Below are 24714 nucleotides of genomic sequence, written 5' to 3' on the forward strand. Positions count from 1 at the left end.
GTACTAGACGAGACGGGCTCAGGACTAGGTGGGTGAGGAGCAGGTAGTGGGATAGGGACAGGTGAAACAGGTGAAACAGGTGGGATAGGGTTAGGTTCTCTTGTAGCTTTCTTAGCTCCTATTGGAGCTACTTGTAATTCAACATCTGTATAATTTTCCCTACTCAAGCTTTCTTTCAATGCCAAGTGTTCTAAACAACGTTCCTCACAAACCCCACACTTTGCAGATGTTTTAACCACTAATAATCCACATTCATCCTGCCATTCTGGCTTTCCCTGTAAATAGAAAACCAGATCAACATATGGGACTTCATCCCATTTTCCTTCTTGTTTACAAAACGACATTAATCGCGAAATAGTGTTATATTGCAGAGTACCGTATTTTAGCCATTTTTCGCCATTCTCCAAGGCATATTCTGGCCACCATGAATTACAGTAATCAATCAACTTAGTTTTACGTAATTCTTCCCCAAAGTTACCCTGTTTCCAATGTGCTAATAAGCACCCCAAAGGAGAATTTTGCGGGATAGGGGTGTTACTGCCCAAAATCCCTTTAAATTTCTCCATTTCAATTACACCACAAATGCTGAACCCGCAATGCTTTTGTGATTGTCTTATGGAACGGCGCCTAGGCTTGTACCACCAGGAATTCCTTTAGCCCAACCAAGCGTAGCTTTTGCTGTGTCTTATTTGGCAGGCATCCAAAACCAAACCAAAGTAAAAAAAGCACCTTACCTTTCTCCTGGGGACGTTGTGAGCGGCAGGAGCGGTCGCGGCCAATGGGCTCCCCAAGAATCCCTCGGTGCCGGCTGGAGCGTGATCAAGTCGCGAACTTGCTCAGCAGCACTCACAACGGTTCCATCTGGGTCGCCAAAATGTTAGTGCTCAAAAACACATACTCACGTAGGGATTATATGTGGTGCTTTTTATTCAAGAGCTCTGGGAATCAGGGTATTACCCAAATTTGATTCCAACCATACATCCAAAATGATCATGTTTTTATACTCTATCTTTATATAACTTTCATGTTAATTATTAAACTTATATTGTTCTATTGTATACATAAATTTAGCCCCTCTCTGAATTTCCAACATATTTTCTCATTATTCTTCTTCTGGTTATATAGTAATTATATTTAATTACTAAACAATCATCACATCTAACAATTATGTACTTTATCATACTGCTTACGCAGGTGCAGTTGATCTGGGAAAGCACAAAGCCTAACATTTTAGATTCTATCTTTAACTTTTCCCAGAGCTCCACTATCATGGAGAGAGCTGATGTGGCTAGCAAAGGATCAGGTGCAGTGTCCTCTTGCATCTTTGTGCTGTAGGTTTTTGAACTGATAGAAAGGAATGGGCCCCCAAAACTGCAGAAGCCCAGGCACCACTCGGCTCTCCTGCACAACTTCCTCCACTGCTGCCTGCAGGCAGACGAGGACAGGCGCTGCTCTGCCCAGGAACTCCTGCAGGTAAGAAAAAGCAAAGGGGCAAAAAGCCCTATCAGCTGAGGACACCTGCATGAAGGGATGAGGAGGAGTGTGGGCCACGTGGCGCAGACAGCTCCCAGGACAGGAAGGTGCAGGGGGACATGCTGCCCTCGGTGCTCTTGGTGTGTCTTCCTGGTAGCCAGGGAATCCTGCTTGAGCCCATGAGGATGGGTCCTGGAAAGTAAGAGTTCCTTTCTTTGTTCTTTTTCTTCTGGGCAGCATCCCTTTGTGACCTCAGGCCATCCTGCCTCCATCCTGGCTGCTCTGATCATTTCAGCCAAGCAAGTGCAGGAAGACTGGAGAGGAGACACCTGCACCTGAGGAGACCCTCATGCCCCGCCAGCTGAGAGGAGGGAAAAGGGGATGTGTCATCTTGAGGCAGAGCTTCAGCCATCCCCCAAGTATTAAGAGGAGCTGTGCCCTAGATAGGAAATGTGACATTTTTCATATTTGCTCAGTTTAGGTCTTAGGTTAGGTTAGGTTAGGTTAGGTTAGGTTAGATTACGTGTGTGTTAGGTTAGGTTAGGTTAGGTTAGGTTAGGTTAGGTTGGGTGTGTTAGGTTCCATTTAAAACTCTGTTGTTTTTTCTTTCTCAAAAAGATGAACGTTTAAAAAATTAGGAAATATAGGGATCAACTTCTAAGGACTATGGTGCTGTTGGCACACTATATACAGCCACAAACGGAATGGGACACTCTGAATCAGTGTCATGAGCTGTTTATTTCAAACATCAGTCTCAGTACATTGTTAGGACAATGGAGACAGGATATGTTTACAGCTCGCTGATTCAAATGGAATGCCAAGGAAACGTCACATTACAGGGTAGCATAAAACCCTCTCAGCCTAAGTTTCAGCCAATCACACATAGAGCAAAACATATTGACAATAATTCTATCCAATCATATGAAACACACGTAACAGTAGTTAACAAAATAAGGACTTATTTTCTAACACAATGGCTCGTTTATGAGAGACAAAGCACAGAGGCTCATTCATACTAACCTTCTAAAGATATACATTAAATAAACTTGTTGCAACCTATAAGGGTAAATCACAGGGGCTTATTGTTCTATTTCTCATGTCTGCTCTACTGCTTAGAAAACTTTTTGCTGTATTAGCAATGTTCACAAATCTGCTGTCTGAGGCCTGTCTTTTTTACCACTTTCTCAAAACCCTCAAATTTTATGAATCCCAACATTTGGAACATAGATAGCTTAGATAATAGAGGATTGTTTAGCTTAGAGTAGAGTGTTGTTAATTTAGGGAAGCTCTGAGGTATCTTTTAAGTAGAAACGAAAGAATTGTCATAATAAGAATTAAGCTGTGAGAGGAAAAGCTGGGCTGCAGCCCAACTGGAGCCTGCAGGTGCTCCAATCTGTCAGCCTGAACAGGCCACCTGCAGGACAGAAGGATGAAGATGGAGAAGTGGCGAGGGGATACTTTGTTTCAGCCCGAGTGCCAATAAAAGTCTAAAATATCCAGAGTGTTGTAAGACTCCCTTCCTTGCCAGGCTGTAGCTAAGGGGACAGTCCCTTTCAGAGGCCCAAAGAACATAGTGAGGTAAGCAGCTTTGCTTGCCTGAAGTGTGGAATGCCCGTGGGAAGCTGAGAGACTTGCGGGTAATGAACGCCAGGAGATGAGCTCACATTCAGGACAACACTAGGAGGCAGATGTGCAGTCCTTGCTGGGCCTCTTGTCTTGGAGATGTCAGGGTGATCAGCAGCAATCACCATTTGGTTCCCACCCTCCTCTCACTATGTCACCTATGGGATGGAATGGCATTGTCATAGCGGCTTCTGGCCCTTCCTCCCTGATTCTCTTTTCCTCCCTTTTCAACCCAGAGTCCCAGGGCCCATCTGGGCCAGCCTCATCCCCCACGGGTGTGTGCAACCACCAGGGCCTCCTCAGAGCCCCATTCCCACTCTGCTGCTTCCTTGGCCTTTTCCCACATCTGGGCCAGCCTGCTGTTGCCAGCTGTTGGGCACACACACACACAGCATACCACACCTATCAGGGAGCAATTTGATGCAGGAGCCCCTGCTAACCACGGCTCACCAGCCCGGCACTTTTCCCACCCAGCTGTGGCTCCATATGGACTCCATCTGCTGGGATACCCACTGTGAGGGACTGCTCAGGGCCTGGATGCTCCTTGAATGGTGCCCACAGGCCTGATTTCCACACCTCCCCATTCCTCCTACCCCTAAGGCTGCCTCAGCCTTCTAAACACAATTTTTCTTACTCTAATGGCTTCCTGTGCTTTACCGCATACTGTAAGCAGGAGTACACAGTTTTGATTGTCTTTAATCTAGAATTAATAAAAAGAAGTTGGAAGTGCTACAAGAATTTGTCATTTCAAATTTGAAGCAACTGCAAAAAGTAGAGAAGCTTTCTGAGCAGCTTTTCAGTGAATTTAAAGTCTCCTTCCTCTTCACTCACTTTCAGCATATCTGTTGATTTTCCTTTGCTGTCATCTCTTAAGCTTCATCACTTGTCTATGGATTTGTAAAAACACCCTGAAAACCCAACCCAAATTTACTATCCTTTGTATTTCTCCTCTTCTGGAAAAGCTGAGGCTCCTGTGATCTTCTCCTGTGATCTAAACTGTGATTCCCATCTTGGCTCTGGCTAAGAGCAGAACAAATGGAATTTGTTACCTGCTAGTAAGATCTGCTAGCAAAGGTCACAGTTAGAGCTAAGCATGATGCTTCTCTCCCTCCGTTGAATACACATCTTTGTGTCTAGGCCTGGGGATTTCCAGGAGCACCTGGAAGCTACTGCCAAGGACAAAAGTCTCACTCTTGCTGGTTTGGACATGAATTTTTTGGTAGGATTTTGATCTACATCTACAGTGGCCTACAGGAACTGGATCTTTGACACAAAGTGCCTTCAAGCAACATTTCAAAGCATAGTGGGCAATGAAGTCCAGATACTAATGAGTTGTGGTTTGCTTGAACTCTGTGTAACATCTGGTACAATATCCCAAAACATGTCATTTTTGAGTGTTTCAGGCATTTAAAATTCAGGCTTATTCTTGTCAACACTTTTCTTTCCTCCCTTCAGAAATCTGCATGCCCAGGTACTAATTTCTTTCTCAGTTTGTTGACAAGTTACCTGTCAGATAATACTTGTTTCTTGACCCAGAGATGGGGCAACTGTCGCCATTAGGCCAGACGTGAAATACACATGTGATCAGGGTACGAGAAGAAAAAAGTTTTTTTTATTTTGCGTGTTCTCTGGCTTATACGCTCTTAACCAAGTGTGATCTTAAGTCCGCCGCTTGCCTTGGCTCGCAGGTGGCCATCAAGCGAGTGTCCCAGGAGCGCATCTCGGAGTGGGCGCGGCTGGTGAGTGAGCGGGGCCAGCGGGAGGAGCCGGCGGGGCGTGCCGGGCGAGGCCCGGCAGGGCGGCAGCGAGGGCAGCAAGCGCAAGCGTGGAGTGAGTGGAGGCCGCGCAGCGCCCCGGGCCAGGCCATGGCGAGCCGTGGCGGGGCCGGGCAGGGGCTGCCCGAGGTGCGGTGCAGCATCGGCCCCGCTGACGGCATTGCGGTCCCCCCGCAGTGCAAGGGTGCCCTTGTGCCCCTGGAGCCGGCGCTGCTGTGGAAGGTGTCGCGGCCTGGCTTCCGCGGCGTCATGCAGCTCCTGGACTAGTTCGAGGTGCCCGAGAGCTTCGCGCTGCTCATGGAGCATCCGCAGCGCTGTCAGCACCTCTGGTACTTCCTGCACGAGCGGCGGTTCCTGACGGAGGCCATGGTGCAGGGGCTGCTCCGCCAGGTGCTGGAGGCCGTGTGGTGCAGCAGCAGCCGGGGTGTCCTGCACCGCCACATCAAGGCCGAGAACGTCCTCATCTACCTGGCCACAGGTGAGGCGAAGCTTATCGACTTTGGCTGCAGCACGATCCTCCAGGACACGTTCTACACCCAGATGTCAGGTGAGCCCAAAGCCGGGGGCCCAGCAGGGCAGCAAAGTTCCCCCCTTGGCTGGCAGAGGGGGAAGAGGGAGGGAAGGAAGGAGGGAGGGAAGGAGGGGGAATCCTTCTTCAGCCAGCTGTAGCCAAGTTGCTTTTTGGCAGGGCAGGGGCTGGCTGTTGTGGAACGGGAGCTGGCTGGGAGGGAGGGAGTAGCATGGGCCTGATGAGCTGCGCCTATGTCCCATAGGAACATCAGAGTACAGCCCACTAGAGTGGATCCTCTTTGGCTACTACCATGGCCAGCCAGCCACCATCTGGTCCCTGGGCATCCTGCTCTATGAGCTGGTCTGCAGGCACCTTCCATTCCACACCAATGAGGACATCGTCCGGGACCAGCTCTTCTTCCCGCCACGGGTGTCTCAAGGTGGGGATGCACCTTCAAGGCATGAGGGGAAGAACGGGATTGGGAGGGGCAGCTGGCGCATAAGCGTCCTACTCTTGCAGCTGGTGAGGAGTGGATCTCCTGGGCTCAGCTGGAGGAGGTGGCACCTGTGCCTCTGTGCTGGTGTCCTCTGCAAGAGAGGATCAATAGGAAGCTTTTGGCTGTAGCTCTGAGCACTCCTGGTGGCCTGGGCATTGTGGAATGTGGGAGAGCATGGACAGGAGCCCCTTCCTGCTGAGCGGCGGTTTCTGGTTTCTCTCCGCAGAGTGCCAGCACCTCATCAGGTGGTGTTTATGCATGGACCCCACAGACGGGCCATCACTGGAGGACCTTTTTGAGCATTCTTGGCTGCAGGAGCCCTGCCTGGCCCAGGAGACAGCAGAGATTCATCCCTGTGCACAGTAGGATCCAGGAGCCAGCATGTAGCAGCGGCACGCGTCTTGTGGCGCTGGAAGAAAACCCCAGAGCATTTCCCTGTGGCCACAGCGCTGAGGAGAGAGCGCAGCCGAGGAGATGCTTCCGCTGGTCCCCGTGAGCTGTGGAGGGAGCGGATCGATGCTGCCCATCCCATTGGAGAAGTGGTGGCAGTGCGGTGAAGGTGCCACAGACTGGGACAAGGGAAACATCCCCCTGCAGCTCAATGGCATCGTGACGTCCCCACAAGCTGAGGTACAGCTGGCATGTTCTTCTGGAGCACGACGTGGAGCTGGGAACACCATCCTGGAGCCCATTGTCTTTGGCTGTGGCCCCTGCCTGGAGGACACGCTCTGCGCCCCGATGGAATCAAGATGAGTCCCCAGCCGGCACCGGGGCGGGGGGATGCTGGTGCTCCCAGGCACGGCAGGGCTCAGCCTGGCCATGCACCGGAGGTTCCCCGCTCGGCAGCACTGGGGAATATTAATTGTTCCGCCGGCCGCTGAGCTGCTTTTTGGCGGGACACGGGACTGATGTTGTGGAAGGGAAGCCAGATCTTGGCCTTGCTGACAGCTTCTGCCAGCCAGCCTGGCACGGGCTGAGGTGGGGGCACCCAGCCTGACAAAAGCATCCATCCATGTGGATAGGGGCAGCAGAGGGGGCAAGTTCCGAAGCAGTGCCCCAGCTGGCCTGCTCTGCAGGCCCTTGAGGAAGGAGCGCCTTTATGGGTGGGAAAGGTGGGGAGTGCCTTTATGGGTGGGAAAGGTGGACAGATTTAATTCTCCCATGGAGTGGTCAGACCCTCCTCAGGCCCGTGAAACAGTGACAGGCTTTGTGCTTTTTCTTGTTTCCAGGTCTTGTTTTGAATTGACTTTAATGCAATTGTTCTTTGTTTTCCCCAGGAGGATTACACCTGGTGCCCGGACCGGACAGGGAAGCACCTGCAGCATCCGGGGAGCGCGTCCAGTGCCAGTGCTACCCCAGGGGCCAGGGTCTGCAGAGACAGCCCCTTCCAGAAGGATGAGGACCTGGTGCATGATTGGCTCCTCTCCTGGCAGCAGCTCTCCAGAGGTGGGCACCCGGCTCCACAGCTGGGCTGGCAGAAGGGCTCCGGGCAAGCAGCAGCGGGCACACGGGCATGCCGCTCCTGCAGCTGCTGAGGAGGTTGCTGTGCCCTGATTAAGCAGAGGAGGTGGAACGTTGCCTGCCCCACTGCCCTTCTCTAAAAACAGAGAATGGTTCGGGAGGTTTGGGCTCTGAGCACAGCCAGCAGCCTGGCCTGGGCACAGCCATGGTGGAACAGGGGGACAGGAGCCTGCTGTGACTGACCGTGGCTCTCTGGTTTCTCTCCGCAGGCTGCCACCACCTCATGCCATGGGAACAGCCCCGCTCGGCCTGCCAGGCTGAGAGGGCTGGAGGGTGGCCGGTGTTCATTTGCTGTCAAAAATAAATTGGGATTTTTTTGTCATCGTCATCATTGGAGAATTTCTTTCATCCTTTTCCAAGCTTTTGGCCTCCTGTGATAGATGGATGTGATTAGTTCTAACAAAATTGTAATTATTTCAATATTTTTGGAAAATAATTGGAAAGGTATATGTGATTAATGTTATGAAGAAAATGGGTTTCTTTGTAGATGATACCTGTGGGAAACAGGATACAGGAGATTGGAATGGCCTTGATGAACAAAATTTAGGAAGCCTCCCAAGTCAGAATTGGCATCAAGACAAAGTTAAGACAACTCCCAGGACAGGATCGGCCGTGACATGAATAACGCTGGGACAATTCCAGACAGGGAGTCTAAAATAGTGCTCTTATCTATAAAATAATGAGGCTTAATTGGAGCATAGTGCTTACTTACATAACACAGGACTTGGGGCACAGGCACAACCTGTCAAGTTATTCAGAGGACAGCGAGGAAGACTGTCAGCCTTCATCCAAGGAGAGCACCAAAGAGCCAGAAGCCCCCTTAGCCACAGCGGGAGCATGTGCTGTATGTGTGGTGATGTAGATTTCAGGAATTGGAAATAGGAGGAGATTTACAGGAAAATATTGATGAATATGTATTAGCACACAGTATATAAGCTGTGTTTGGATTCTTTTGCCTTTTGCATGTGAGGCAGGGTGGGAAGCCCTCCCCAAACCCCGATCAATCGGTTTTGCTTATGCTTTATCCAAACCACTGCCAAATTTCTTCTTGTAACTACTGGGTTCTATTTGATAGTATTATTTTATCTCAGTAAAACTGCTGCTAAATTTTAAGTTTGTGGTTTATTAAATTAGACATATGGGACTTCATATATAACATCAGGAATATAACTTAATCGTTTACGAAACCAAAATGAATATTGTTCAGCTAAATTAACAAGGACTAGAAAAGCATTCCAGACCTAATCACAAAGGATAAAGTAACAGAAATGATGATACTTGATGAAATGAATACATTTTTGCTTAGTTAATAGCTCAGTCTCCTCTGGCTTTTGATCTCCTCCCCAGAAGGGGTGCAGTTCTTTGATCTCTCCTTCACGAGGGGCACAGTCCTTAGGGTTTGGTCTTGGCTTTGGCATGGGGTGTTGTGTTTTGGATGATGATGACTGCCAAAAACACCCCTAAAATTGCCCCCCAAACCCCCAAATCTCCTCAACTCCTCCGCCCCCAAACCTCCCCCCAACCCCCTCAGGATGAATTTTTGGGTTAATTTCAGGTAATTTTGGGTGATTTTGGCACCTTGTGGATGCCGAAGTGGGCATAGGATTCAAACCCACCCAAAATTCCCCTTAAAATTCCCCTAAAATCCCTACAAGTCTTCCCCAAACCTCCTCAGGATAGATTTGGATGTAATTTTGGGTTAATTTCCGGTAATTTTGGGTCAATTCTGGGTGGATTTTGGGTGGTTTTGGTACCTCCTGGACAACAAATTTGACGTAGGATGCAAACCTGTTGCATTCTTGTTGTAGTCATATTTCTCAGGTCCCACACACTGCACCAAGCTGCTCTTTTCTGCTGTGCAGTTCTTCGTGTGTCTTCTCAGGGGCTCCTCCTGGGCTCTCGACCCACCCCTATTTATTCTAGTTACCCTCAGGAGCCACAGCTGCTGCCCAACTAAGGACTTTGCAGCTGTAGCTCATTTGGAGTAACTAGGACCCACACATAGATCTTAACAGGGACTCTCTCCATAACAATACATACATATGTTCAGGCCCCCACACAAACCCAGCCAAAATCTCCCCAGATTCCCTCAAAACTCCCCTAAAATTCCCCCAGAGCTCCTCAGGATGGGCTCTGAGGTAATTTTGGGTGGATTTGGGATAATTTTGGGTCCTTTTGTGACGCGTGAGTGCCCCGGGTGCAGGGCTTGGAGGGGGTTGAGCAGTGGGGCAGGAAGGGGGGGAGGGAAGGAGGTGTGAAACCCCCCCGAGGATCCCCTGATGGGGACACCCCTAAAAAGTTTTGGGCCAGGACTGAGAAACGAACGGGACTTTTGGGTTTTTTTGTCTTTAGGTTGTTGTTTATTTTTCTATCGTCAACAGTTCAGCACGCTGGCTGCACACCAGACTTAGCGTAAAAAGAGAAGGCACCAAAAGTCACAGGACACAAGGTTCAAGGTGTTTTAAAACGATTTTGTCCAATTAAATCTTAGAATGCATTTTATTTCTACCTTTCAGCCAGTGACTAATTCTTTGTCTGCCACTCAGCATCTGCATTGCCGCTCTTTCCAACCAATCACCCTGTGCTCCCAACACAGGAGAAAATGAGAAAATGGAGTAGATGAAGGACAAGGAGATCAGACAATGCCCAAAATCCTCCATCCTGTCTTCTGTTCACCCTCATACTAAAATCCCAAAGCTCTCAGTTTTTCATCCTGTGATAAACTACGCTACTATCTATTTCACACACTCGTAGATTCCAGTTCATCCCAAAGCCTTGGAAGCTTTCTCCATGGACAAAGGTCAAAAGCAGTGCTCTCCAGGGAATCAGGGCTTCTCAGCACAGGCAGGGAGACACACATACTAACTTTTAGTGATTGAAGAATAGTAACATCAATATGGTAATTACAGGAGTTATGATAGGCTATAGGTAAAAGTAAAGGTATAGATTGGTTCTTCTGTGTGAAGATGCTCAGCAAAGAAGAGTCTATAATGCACTGTAACCAAAGCTAAACGGTCTCCAGGCTTGTGTGCAGCTGGAGCTGACAGCTGTAGGCACAGGCACTGCCACCCACGATCCTGGACTGCTGTAACATCTTGGATACAATAAACTGTATTTTGAAGAGCTGCCTGGAGTCCCACATCTCTCATTCAGGTTCTTACGGGAGAGGGACACGGGGTGATGGAGAGATGGCAGCAACTCTGTGCCGTGCTGGCAGTTCCCACTCCTTGCTGCACTCAGGGGAACCAAAGGGTAAGGACAGATATGGGCAATGTTATAGATACATATTATAATATTGGCTTTTCGCAAATATTAAAATGGATTTTATATGCGTGGTGTTAAAGTAACTTTGTTGTAAAGATACAGTTTTTATTTCTGTTGTTAATTAAGCTCAGTGGAATAGCTGCTTGTGTTAAACTGCCTGCTTGGATGGGATCACATCCAATGCACACAGGATGTGGACACCTGTATAGATCTGCCAACTATCAGCACTCCCCGTCTGAAGGCAGAGTGGACCAAGGCCCAAAAACTGGCGGTGATAAAGAGCAGGAGCCAAAACCACAGCCAAGAAACACACATGCTCTGAAAAGGCAGACCCAAGAGGGGCCATGTAAAATTGTTCCTGGAATATGTAAAGTAGTTTATGGATATGCGTGAGGTTCTATGAATATGCAACAGGCTGATGTAAAGGAAAGGTATTTCAGGGGGATCCCCAAAGGTAACAGGGTGCTCCTGGCTGAGTGCCAAGATGCACCTGACCGTAATAACCTTTGCTCCATGGTCCTGGTCTCCTATTATCCATTATTAAACTTTGTACATTTTAACAGGAGACTGAACGTGTTTTTCCCTGTGAAAAATGCCAATCATTTGTTTTTACAATTTTAAAAGCTTAATAGTAGTAAAATGGTTATAAAAATAGTAACACAATTAGAGTAATAACGATTTGGACAAATTGAATTAGGACAATATGAGGCAATAAAAACAAAGACTTACGGATGTCTGGGTACCTTTTTCTGAGCATCACGAGCCCAAAAAAGGACACCCGTTAATAAAGCATTAACCCTCAAAAACAATAGCCTGTTGCATATTAATGCACTTCATACATGATGCATAAATTCCATTCAAACACAGGATTCTGTCTGGTCAGTGTCAACTTCTTCCCTCTAATCCTAATAGCGCCTCTGAGGCTGGAAGAAGTTAGTTTCTTCTGATAAGAAGGCAATAAATTCTTTTTCTCTTAAAGATCTAGGTGTCCTGTGGCTGCTATCTTGCTGCAAGTCCTTTCTTTTAAACAATGCATCTTACATAGCATAACAATTTTTATAACCTAAAACTATATTTAACACAGTACTTAAGAAAATTAATACAGCATTGCTTTCTAACACAACACGTATAATATTCATTTTAATATTTCCGAAAAGCCAATCATAAAATATATGCATTTTTCACACGGGGGATGACCCAATGAGACATCCCTGGGGGTGGGAGGGATTTTGACATTTTGTGAGCTATCTGAAGGGGGATCCAGGGAGAAGAGGTACTGAAGAATGGGTTAGGGTAGAATCCAGGCCGGTGTGATCAGTACAGACCTGGACAGGGGGTAGAGAAGGAGAGGAGATGGCAGACAGCAGGTGGCTCGTCTGTGCTTTAGAGCAGTTTCTGTCTCTCATCTTAATCTTGGTATCAGTGGGTTCAGGAATGCTGGGGGCAGAGCACAAAATCTGGGTTGAATATTAGAACTTTGAACCCTTGAGAAAACTCTATAAGTCATGTGAAAAATTGGGTAAAATTTTGTGACTCTTACCACTCCCTGAGTTTGCAAAAGAAAGAGTCTTCCCCCTAACTGAGTCCCAAAATGCTCCATGAAGAACTGAATCAACAGAAATGTCTGGGAACTCCTTAAAGAGCCAATGAACAAAAGGCTTCCAACTTCCCTTAGTAAAAGTGTTCCCCTCTGAAAGGAGAACCTCCCTAACTGGAACATATATGTCCCTCTCAGCTTTGGATAATTGGTTACCCATAGCTGCCCCTTATGTAAAGGGTCGCCCACCCACAGGACTAAAATATCACCCAAGGATCCTGCACTGCACTGTCCCGCAACTCACTGCTCTGGCGCTCTGGATGCGGGTGTTTCAAAATGTTCCATGGGCTTCACCAGCTGAGCTGGCCCTCCTGCCCCTTGAGGGTGCCAACGCTGCCTTCAGCAAGCCCTGATAAAACTCAGGTCCCACTCCAGGGCGGAGGCTGACCCGAGGCGTTTTTCTATCCAGTGACAGTGGAACAGCCGGATCATCACTGGAGTCGCTCTCAGGAATTTTCAAAGATGGTCCCTGTTTGGGCAGCACTTTTTGCGGCATGTCCACAGCCAGCCTCTGTGAGACACCTGCACTGCCAGAGCTGGGAGCAGGCTCGCTTAAACTGCTGATGAACGAGGCAAGAGAGGGGTCTTTGTGTGGAATTCCAAACACTGTGGATTGTGCTGAAGAGGGTCCAGGGCCAGAGACAAAATGGCGTTGGGAACACAGGGTTTATATGGGGGATAAAAGGGTCTTATATGCAGCAACCCAGGACCAACAGGGGAAAAGACAGGTGAGAACAACTTGGGGGAGTACATATAAAGAAAAAAAAAAGTTCATCATACCAAGAAACCCTGTTGAATCCCCAAAGGCCTGCAAAAGCCTTTGGGCAAGATCATTGCATTTAGAGAAGTGTCTCACTTTAATTCATTATCTTTGCCCTTAGGTACTGCGGTTCCAGTGGTAGGCCCCTGGACCTCCACAAAACTACTACTTCCTGAGACTTCATTGCTGGGTGAGGAGCTCAGTTGTGCTGAAAGCAGAGGCCTGTCCCGGCAGCTGTCACCCGAGTGGGGCCCAGGGGCCAGTGACCACTGCCAGCAGCAGGAATGCGGGCATGGCGAGGATGCCCTGGCTTGGCTTTTGTCTCTTGAGCAAGGCGGGCTCAGGGCAGTGCAGAGCAGGCTGGGAAGCAGAGCCCAGGGCCTTTGGAGGCTGCAAGGCTTAAAGATCAGCCCCTGCAGCAGCCCAGATGCAGGTGGCCCAGTTGCCAAGGCTGTGGTGGCCTTGAGAGCGTGCAGGTGGATTTTGCATGGCTGTGGCCTGCTGCCGGCTCTGGGCCCAGGAGTCCCTGTGGCTGCAGCAGGAAGGGTGGCTGAAGGTTTGCTGCCTGCTTTGGTGGAATGACTGCAGGGGCCAGTGCTGTGAGAGCCCCCTGTGTGAGAGCTGGTGAGAGCTGAGCTCTTGGGGACAGCGCTGTGCCCCAGGCCAGGAAGAGCAGCAGTGCCCAGTGGCAGGAGTGGTGTCAGTGGGAGCCTCTGTGCACAGGGACCCCCAGCCCCGGGGTGCCTGTGCCAGCACCCCCAGGGACCTCCAGCCCTGCGAACTCGGATGAAGAGGAACCCACAAGTGTGCAAACACTGCCTGCACCCAAAAGAATGGCAAAAAGTAGAGATGTTTTAAAAAGAAACAGTATTTATTTGCTGAAGATCGGCAAAAGCTCGGATTTACAGAACAAGTTTCATTATAACAATCCTTATAACAACAACAACAACAATGTACAGAACGTATTTACATGGGATCTGATGGACTAACAATCTTCAAACGTATTTACAGAAAACTTCTAATATACTGAACGTATTTACAAGCAACTTCCAAACTTTGAAACGTATTCACAAAGGCATCCCAACTGTGCCATCGTCTGCATGAGTCCTGGAAGAAAGGAAGCAGCAGAGCTGGACTCAGCTGGCAGCACTGGGCCCAGCAGGGCTGGGAGCTGGGCCCCAGGGGCTGGGCCGGGCCTGGCAGGGCTGGCGTGGCCCCAGGCAAGCGCAGGGCAGGCCGGGACTGGTGCTTCTGCCACCACAATCCAGACCCCCTTTAGGCACCATGTCCCTGAGCGGGGCCATCCAGCCCAGCCCCAGCCTGGCATCAGGGGACCCAGTGTGTGTGTGGGCAGGGCGTGGGAAGCATCTGCCTGTCTTACCTGTGGGGCTCCATCTTCATCCAAGGACCATGGGCTCCTCCTCATCCTTCTCGTCCACTTCCATTACCTCGATGTCATCCTCCTCATCAACCTCCATCTCTTCTATGTTGTCCCCCTCCTCTACTTCCCTGTCCTCAACAGGATCTTTCTCGTCCACCTCCATCATCTCCTCCCTCTCCAGCTCCATATCCACTTCCATTTCCTCCACGGTGTCTCTGGCACTCTGCATGGGGCAGCACAATCCCCCATTGGGCTTCCTGTCCCACACCATCCATTCCCACATGGCTGCAGCCTGCCCAAGCCAGGTGCCCCCTGCCTGGCATGGCACTGTACCTCCACTGGCACAGCAGTGCACATCCTGCTGCGATTGGCACTCCAGAGTAGGCGGCAGGAAAAGCCCAGTCAGCAGCAACACCTCAGCAGTGAGGGGCAGAGCACACAGCGAGCGGCAATTGACCCTTGGCAGCCAGTGAAGTGTCTGCTCTGCTCGTTTCCAGGTCCTGGACATTCCACCTGGAACCCTCTGGGAGCTGTGATGTCACTGAAATTCCATGCCCACTGCGTAGTGGGAGATGGGGATGGCAGAATGATCAAATCCTTGAATGGTTTGGCTTGGAAGGGACCCTAAAGCTCATCTGGTTCCAAGCTGAGCAGCCTCCCAGCACACCAGGTTGCTGTGGCCCCTGTCCAACCTGGCCTTGGATGTTCCTGGGGATGGGGCATCCACAGCCTCTCTGCACTGGTCCCTGTGTCCGGGACAAGCACCCTGTGAGTAAAGAACTTCTTCCCATCATCAAATCTCTTCCACCTCTTGCAGTTTGATCCCATTCCCCCTTGTCCTGTCACTACACTTCCTGACAAAGAGTCCTCTCCCTCTTCCCTTTGGGTTAGTGTCATGGTTTGGGCCTGGCACAGAGCCAGTGCCCTCATGAGAATACCCTCTCCCTGGTGTCTGCTGTGAGATGTGACCAGGAATAAGCAAAGCAAGCTCCAGCTTAGAAAAAAAGAAAACTTTATTACCTAAACTACAAGAGAAGAAGGAAGAAAACTATAAGGGAAAAAATTGAAAACCTTACAAAAAGCACTTTCCTCCTCCCCACCACCAATATTTCCCAATCCGATACATTCCCCCAAATCACCAACTGCCCAGTCTGGCACCACCCTTTAGGATATTCAAACTTCAGTCCATGAAGAGGAGAGGAGTCCTTCTTACACCACAGGCTTCCCCTGGAAACACGCTGAAACCTCGTGTGCTTCCATGTCACTCAGCACTGCCCAGAAAGTCCTTTTGCCATTTGTGACATCTTCCTTCCATGCCCAGTGCTCTCACCACTGTGCATGGACCAGAGCTGCTTTTAGGGTTGTCTTTTAAGGATGGCTTGTCTCACTCCAAAAAGGCACAGTCTCTGCTTTGGGACATCTGTCCCCCCCATTTTTATCCAACCCCCTGGGGCCGAGGGGTCCCCACAATGAACCCTCCTGGTTCTGAGGCACTGCCTCCCCCTAAATGCAGTCTCTGTGCCACAGGAATAAAACTGGTTCAGTCTATGGCTACACAAGAAGAGTCCAGCCAAAAGGCCACTCCAATCATCTCTCTCTCCACTCAGCAAGCCTTCTCCATGTCCTTCGGGCCAGATCCTTGTCTCATCTCATCTCTTATCTCCCGTCTTATTCAGCTCCGAGGAGGATCAGTATTTTTTTGCAATGCTCCAATCATGAAAGAAAAGGGTTAAAAATTTCAGTCTCTGTCTGTCCCAGAACTCCGGCACTCCCACACTTGCTGCTGCTCCGGCCGGGCACCTCCTCCCTCGCTGCATTCCCCCCCTTTTCCCCTCCTGGGCCGGCTGCTATCACATTCGTCGTCGCCAGCTCTCCCTCTCTCTCTCCGGGGGGGAATGGCTGCCCGATGTCTCTTGGGGCTCCTCCACCCTTCCATCCTCCAGGGCCTCCTCACCCCCCATCTCTGTCCAGGCCCAGGCGTACCACATGGCTGCCCCTCCCCTGCCCAGCAGCAGCGGCTGGACGGGGGAAGGGAGATCCGACCTCCGTCCCTCGAAGTCCCAAGAGAGCCTCCCAGGGCCGAAGCTCTGCTTTTAACCCCTGTGTTTTCTCGGAGGTGTGTCCAGATCCCACTGGCCACATCAGGTGCCAATATCAAAATCCGAGCACCCATTGGTTTGACCACAGCATCCCAGAATTCCCGCTTCTTCCTGGTCAAACCACCACACATGCTAAACGGGCTGTGTGTTTGTTTTGATGGTGGAGAGGGTCAGAGATGCAGACACAGACACCAGCTGAAGGAACAGTGTAATTTACTGTAATGCACAAATGCAAAAAAGAGTCAGGAAAGGATAAGCTAAGCAATGCACCTCAGCATTATTACAAAAGGGTGCCTCTGGTGATTAAGGAAGATCCATCACCAGATAGCCCAATGGTTTCCCCTTCATCCAGAGCTGCACATCAGCTGGGGGAAGCTGTCCCAGCCCAGCCCTGCAGAGCCACGGCCGGGAACTGGGAAATCCTGCGGTGCCTCCACCTTTGGCAGCCACGAGGCTCCCGAGTGTGCTGTGAGAGTAGCCCGGCTCTGACAGTGCTGGGCGAGCCATGTGCCAGAGCTTCTGCTGGCGGCACAGCTGGTGTCATTCTCCTCTTGGTTTTCTCCCCAGGGCGTGCCAGGGCTCAAGGAGGAACCAAGGCCAGGTGTGGCCTTGTCCATTTTCCTCATGCAGAAAGGTGAAGACGTGTTTCACCAGTGGATGGATGCAACAATCCTTTTGATAATAACACTTGGTTAAGGAGCAGATACATAGAATATTGGGTTGGAAAGGTCACCTAGAGGGCAGCTTTGGCTCAGGTCCTGTTGTTGAGGCTTCAGTCAGGGTCTGTTGTTCAGTCCTTAGTCCTTCAGTATTTTGTGGTGCAAATCACACCTGTGCAGAGCTGCAAACAAACAAGTCTGTCTTTAGCACATTTGAGACAGGGAACAGCATTAGCCCTGCAAGGCCAGGCTGAGGCCAAGAGCAGAAGGCCAGCACCCTGCTTTTGCCCACAGGCAGCCCTGCAGAGCAAGCAGCCCCTCCTGCCCAGGGGCTGAGGTGCCCGAAGCTGCCTCCCCGCTGTGCAGCTCTGCAGAGCCCGTGGGGTGCAGGGTCCTGGGCAGCCAGGGCAGCCCGGCTGCCTTGGGGCACAAGGAGTGGCCCAGAGAGAAGCTGCTGCCCTTTGCTTTGGAACTGCTCCTCAGAGTCTTGTCATTAATCCACAGTGTCTGTCGTGTTTTCCTTTCCTCTCCCAAATTTAACACAGCTTTTTGAGAAAACTGACAGATGTAGCTGCTGCTGCTGGTGGTGCTTTTGTCTGCAGGTGAGGGCAGGTGATTTGGACCAAGGACAGAGTCCATTGTTAACACCCCAGCTTTGCCAAGTCAAGAAAACCATTCAGAATTGGGCTACCACTACTGAGCAGTATTCCTAGGTTTTGGAAAGCTACCACCTTAAGAAACCCAACAGATTTTCCTCCAGGAGGACACCAGCAGTAGCATGATGCCAATGTTTTCCACCCCTTTTCTGTGTCTTTTAAGAGTTCCGCAGTGCCCAGCAGGAATGAAGCGACATGTGATAATGGGATTTGAGAGCTCTCTGTTGTTCATTGCCACATGAGTGTTCATGACAAGCTGGAAACCCCACTTGTGGCTCTGTTGAGTTAAATTCATCCCAATTCTGTGCAAACAGCAGCCCTGAGGTGCTGAGAGGAGCAAGCACAGTGGGTGGGTGTGCATGCACACACCCGGGGGCTGACTGCTGTGTGTGCAGATGGTTTTGCACTGTTGTAAATCTTCACTATCCCAAGCTGAAAGACTATTTCAAATATACATCTTAAATGAAAATATATATCAAAAAATAAAATTGTCCAAAAATACATGTGCATTAAATTTCATGCATATTATATATTATATATTTTCATTAATATAATAATAACATAACATGATATAATATAACATAATATAATATATACATGAGATCATTTTTGCAGCCATTGCTTGTGGGGGATATTAGATTATCTCCTAGTGTTTGTACATTTTTGCTTTCTGCTACTGCTGATCCTAGCAGCAACTCCCTGTCAGTTCTTCCAGGTCACTTCACACAAAGGGATTCCATCATTTCAGTGTCGGTGAGAGCTTGGCACTGAAATGCCAAGTTGATTCCCGGCTCTCCAGCCTCCCTCTGGATTTTGGGGCATCTCAGCACTTGTGTCCATGGCCTGCAGCAGTCACAGTCGCTGCTGCCTCCCCCTTGCTGCAGCTCATTTGCCAAAGTGCTGCCAAAGGCAGCAGAGCTGGCTCAGGATCCCTGCTGGCTTCTGGTCTCCGGGATGAGCTTCAGGGGCACACTTGGAGCACTTTCCTAAAGAGCTGCCTGTGGGATGAGGGGTTTGTCCTCCCCGGGTGGCTCCTGCTTGGATTCTGTGCTCATGGAGCCCCGGAGTTTTCTCAGCAGCCTCTGCAGCGAGTTCTGAGCCAACGTGGGGCTCTGCTGCCAGCCCAAATCTGCACTTCCCCTGCCCAGCCTGAGTGCAGGTGGGGCATGTGCTGGGCATGGCCGGAGATTTGCATGGCCAAAATCCTTCAGCATTTACATCTGCCCATGGCTTTGGGTAGCACAAATCTACGCTTACTTCAGTTGAAACACTGCATTTATTGCAGATAGTTACACCCGCACTACTAATGTACAAATACACAAACATTAACTTATGTTTAAAAATGAAATTTATTATAAATTACAACACCTTTGTTACCAATATAGAAACACAGAAATATCAATTTATGATTAAAATCTAATTTATTCTGATAATTGTGCTATGTAAATATATACAAATATCAACTTCAGTGAAAAAAAAATTACTTTATTGCAACCCTCTGCAACAACTCACTGTACGCAAATATTGAAGTTACTGAATTGAAGTTTAACAATTAAATTTATTACATATTACTACAACAATACAGCCCATATACAAATACAGAAACATCAATATCCCTTTCCAAAGAATCTCAGATCCAGAACTAAATAAATAGAATTTTAGAACTATACAACTCCATACATAATAAATAGAAATAAATACATATATATGCATAACAATACAGAGATGTAAACATGCATTACATATTTCATGACATATAACACAACAATATAATACAAATATAACAAACCTGTCTATAAATACACAAATATCAATGGACCAATAAAAAAATCCATACAACCCCAGCAATAGAAATGCACAGCTACAGAGCTGTACAAGTATGTAAACAGATGAATATACACGCATCAATATAACAATATACACACATACTATCCCTATACAAATATCAGCCCGTGTATGTAAATATCCCTATACTTGTAACTATCCGAATCTAACTACACATCCATAAACAGCGCTAGATCAGGAGGGATTGCAGCCGCCGATGTTCCCAGGCTCTCGCTCGGGCTCCTCCTCCCAAGCAGAGCAGCTCTCCTGGGCAGGGACAGCAGATGGGACATCTGGCAAGCAAAGGGAACACTGAGTGAGTGTGGGGACGTTTCCCTTGGCAGCGGCTGCGCTTCCATCAGGGAAGAGGAAATGTCAGAGCCTCCCCAGGAGGGTCAGAAGGAAAAGCAGCCGAGCGGGCCAGGCTGTGGTGAGCTGTTCACTTCTTTCTGGCATCCCAGTTGCTCTGAGGGAACTCCCTCATGTCAGGTTATTGAACCACCTCTGCACTTATCAAGACTGTGGCCCCCAAATCAATCAGCATTTATGTCTCCAGCTGCTTGCACCAATGACAGGGAATGTCCTCCAACAGTGCTGGGGCACAAAGTTACCTTGCACAGGTCATCTGACAGGGCCTTGTTCTTTCTGTGCTTCCTGTGTTTCTCCTTAACTTCCACCTGGAATTTTTACAGCATTTCTTTTTCTTTCCCCTTGATCAGTGCTGAAATGTGTGTTTCTCTTCCAAGTTTCAGTTTGTTCAGTGATTCTCTCAAGCCTTTTCTCAGAAGCTTTTATCAGGGAATTGAGTGTTAATTTCAGCAATTTTGGTGATTTTCTGTGAGATTTATGCAAGAGTCCTGTTCATTGGGCACCATTTAGGAAGGTACAAAAGAGAAAAAGGATGTTCTGTATGTCAGTTCACTAGTGGAATATTCATGCATAGAGAGAGTGATTAGCTGAATTTTACATCTACTCCTAACCTGAAAGTGCAACAGGTAATTTGGGGAGAAATTAAAGCCCGATTTCTCCTTCTACCAACCTGTATTTAAATGTAAAGTAAATAGAGCAGGGTGAGAATGTCAGTGTTCAGTTCCTGAAGTGCCTTATTAAGGTGTTCTTAAAGTAATGGAGATAAAATCTGGGTGGGCATTTCTAATGTCCAGACACTCATTGTCAATTTCATTGACTCTGAAAACAGCAGAGATGTGCACATCATACCTGATCAATCCATTTGGGGATGGTTTAGGTTCAGATTCTCTGAGGCTTTAGATTTTTAGATCTCTAGACAATGCTTCCAGGAATCTAAATAGCTTTCAGAAATTAAACTTTTCTCCTTTTTTCCTCAGTCTTTGCACTCATGTGCACCAGAGACCTTCAGTGAATGGATTCCACTCTAATCCATCTCCAAGCTGAATCTCCCAGCTGTGTTCACACTGGTGGTTTGTGTGTCTCTTCTGCACAGTGCAATTTTAAAATCTTCGTTCCTTATTATCTCTGCCCTTCCTTTTCTGTTTTAGCTTGCAAATGCATGCAGATGTATCAGAAATGATACACCTAATTTCTGACGCATCAGTTCCTGTCTAGCAATTTCATTTTATCCTGTTCTGATGTTATGCTAGCCTTCTATGTTTTATTCTAAGTGGACCCCAGTTTTCTTGCATGTGGAAGTTTTACAATGCAATGCTCTCATTCACCTGCTTTCATTAAATCCTTCATTAACATTAGCACAAGTAACTGTGTGATTCCCTTCTGCTTTGTAGAAGATTTGGGAAACTCAAGTCCTGCTCAGCTACAGAAAAACATACATGGTGCTTGGTAATTCCCCTAAGAGCTTAAGTTAATGGTAAACAACTGCAGCTTATTAATTTTGCAGAAATTGGGAGAAAAGACATTTCAAATATTGAGGAATGTAGTGCAATATTGATGGGCATCCCTCAGTTATCCAGACAGACTGATGTCACTGGCAAAATTCCCTCTTTTCCAAAGGTTTTCATTTGCTTTGGCTGTGCTTCGTATGGCTGCAGGTCACATTTCCCTTGGTTTAAGGAAGTATCTTGGCACTTACTCTTGGGGATATATCTTGCTAATTCTGCACTTGGAGGAATTACTCAGTTCTGCAGTCCCTATTACATGCCCTGTTCTAAAAGACTTTTATACTGTTTTCCCTCTCTCTGTGTTTTCACACTTGTTCAACAAGGTTTTCTTTCTAAGAATATTAATCACAATATCCCAAAGGATTAAAAAATGCTTAGGTATTTTTCCCTAAGTATTTACTGAAGAAAAATAATAATAATTAAAAAAACCTGTATGCATGCTGGATGTAAAATACAAACAGAAATAAACTTGAGAGTTCTCCCAAAAAACTTAAGAAAAAACCCCATGTATTCTATAAAACCCAGAGTATTCATCTACAGTATACAAAAATGGGCATGTTCTAGAAGAGAAAATCTGTGCAACAGTTCTGCACAGAATTCTATGCTTTCAAGCTGTTTGCCCTTCAGGTGCAGTGCCATTCTCGGAACTGTAATGCTCTGAGCATGTTCTGCTCACCATGGCAGCTTTCTGCTCTCCCCTGGTACAGATCATCCTCCAGCAAAGGGGGAGTGCAGCCACCACAACTCGCAGCACCTTCCCACACAGCAAGAACCTGAAGGACAGAGACGGCTTTCACCAGCTGCTGCGGGTTCTAATAGTGCCACCTCTTAGCTGCCGAAAGCCTGAATTTCTGTGTTGCACTGTGTTAGTTTATTGAGTCAAATGTTCTGTTATATAGTGGTATGCTCAAGTGCTCCCCGAGTTATTACAGTTAGCTCCTCCCCTATGTTATGCCCTCCTACCCAAGTGTCCCTCGAGGAATCCCCTCCCTCCTCACCAGATTTTTCCCTGTCTGTCAAGACAACTCGGCCCCTTTGCCCCATCCATCAGCCCAAACCCTACCCTTTGTTCCAGAAAATTCCCTGTCCCTCACCCTTAGATCCAATCCCTATGCCAACGCTCTCTCCTCCCCTTGTTCTGATTTGTTGTAGCCCTCAAAACCACACCCCAAGAGTCGCTTATTGGTTACTATATGGTGTCCACCCCCTGTTTTGAAAGATTTTAAAAACCCGTGCACAGGGATGGTGGGGGTTTTTGCAACATCTGTTCCATTGGGAATTCTCAGCTGTGAACCTTCCCCTTATTTCTCCTGATGAAATTGCTGCCCTTTACACCGCCGAAGAGCCTCGTTTGCTTTCTTCACTCAGTCCTCCAGGGGTTTCTACTGCTCGGCATTTGGCCTAGAGGTTCTGGCTCAGGCAAAACCCCAACCTAGCCAGTTCCCCACTCTTGCCATTGTCCCTGGAGCATCACAGAGCAAGCCAGGGCTGCGGAGGGCAGTGACAGTGACCCATGGCCTGGCATGTCACAGCCCCCAGAGCCACACCTGCCAGGCCACAAGCCCCAGCCCTGGTGCCCACTGCCGGCCTCAGGGGCTCCTGGGCATCCTCACCCTGAGTGCAAAGGCAGCCTCAGGAGCCCCCAGGGCGCTCTGGATCCAGGCTGCAGATACCCTAAAGCCATCACTGAAAGGGACATGGATGGGGACTGCAGCTGGATCTTCCAGTGCTCTCCAGTTCTGACTACTCTCTAAGTGAACCCAAACCTCATTGGCAGCACCTTGAGCACATTGACCCTGCTCACCCCTCCTGGAACGTGGTGTTCCCACATCCTGCACCAGCCTTTTGCAGGGAGTGACCAGCTCCCAGCTGCTCTGCTACCCTGGCCTTACTTTCTGTTTGCCAGCAATGAACTTAACGGATACACTCCTGAGAAGCCTAGCACAACATTTGCTTCTCAGGAGTTCTTTGGCAAAAAGACTCCACTAGTCCCTTGTTTTGCACAGAGAAGGAGGTCCTGACAAAGCATGAGGCACAGGCAGGGCTCTGACATACGAATTCCTGAGCCGCAGGATTCCACCCATTGTTGTTCCTAGCTGCTTTGCTGATATTTTAGAGCCAGTTCTGGACAGGGGCTGCTGCTGACAGGGTAGGAAAATTTGGAGGAAAAAAGGTGCAGGAGACAACAAAAAAACCAAGGGGGGGAAACCCTTAGAAATACAGAGCACAACAGAAGTCCTTGGAGATGGTTCAATAGAAAATGCCAGCAGCAGTGAGCAGAACCGAGGTTGCTCACTGCCACCCCAGGGGCTCCTCATGTTGCCCGAGTGATAAATGACACAAAACTCGGATAAGTTTTGTGGGTGCTTTATTACGGGCCCGGGGTGCTGGGGGACTCACGTCCCAAAAACCCAAGCCCCCCATTTCACATATGGGTGCTTCCCTCTTATACATGCGATTCACAACAAAGTCTCTAAGAAACAGTTCCCTTGTGATACATTCCTTAGTTCACAGGCAAGATCATAAATCTTCTGCTTATCTTATTCTAAGAGCATTGTATGCTGCCTTCAGACAGGTTAGCATTCTTACTCTCCTGCACTAGTTTAATTATTTACTAAATTCCTAAGACTACCTGCTAAGTTACACACAAACCAAACACACACACTATCAACGGCTGCAAAACTGCAAAACTGCTTTTAACAAACCAATTCACACACAACTCATAACTAAACTATAATTACACATTTTGCTAAATTTCATTTCTTTTCCAACATTTCCCCCCTTTTGAGCATCCTTCAGTCCTACTGCAAGGATGCTCAATCAACAGTATTGACAGTAACATCTTCATAACGAGGTGGGGAGTGTTCTTCATTCTGCCGCCCGCGGGTCATCGCCTTCAGCAACCGGAGAGATCGCTTCTTTTCCTTTTCGATCACTCCTAAGAGGCATCTATATACAATCCATATAGTCACTAAAAATACTAAAAACATTAGTGCATACTGTATAGCAGATGTAATCCAGCCAGACAGGTGAAGCCCCAAAGAATCAAATACTGCTCCTATCCAGTTATGCTGTGCTTCCTTTTCAATTTCTTTGGTTTTTGTTTCCACTTCTGCCAGTTGAGAAATATCTTTCTCAACTTCAAGTGTAACATTTGGAATGTGTACACAGCAATGATCTATTCTCCTACTCAGGTAACCA

General features: G+C 48.3%; 2 pseudogenes; both read left to right on the plus strand.

The window, feature by feature from the left end:
- Positions 1 to 1592: 1592 nt before the first annotated feature.
- On the plus strand, positions 1593 to 6244 carry LOC128947293 (serine/threonine-protein kinase pim-1-like; annotated as a pseudogene).
- Positions 6245 to 6352: 108 nt separating this feature from the next.
- Positions 6353 to 24714, plus strand: part of LOC128947294 (serine/threonine-protein kinase pim-1-like) — a 124924-nt pseudogene continuing 106562 nt past the window's right edge.

The sequence above is a fragment of the Melozone crissalis genome, unplaced genomic scaffold (assembly GCF_028551555.1).
Source record: "Melozone crissalis strain CALT ecotype California unplaced genomic scaffold, PUWL_Pcris_2 ptg000093l_1, whole genome shotgun sequence".
NCBI classification, from domain to species: Eukaryota; Metazoa; Chordata; class Aves; order Passeriformes; family Passerellidae; genus Melozone; species Melozone crissalis.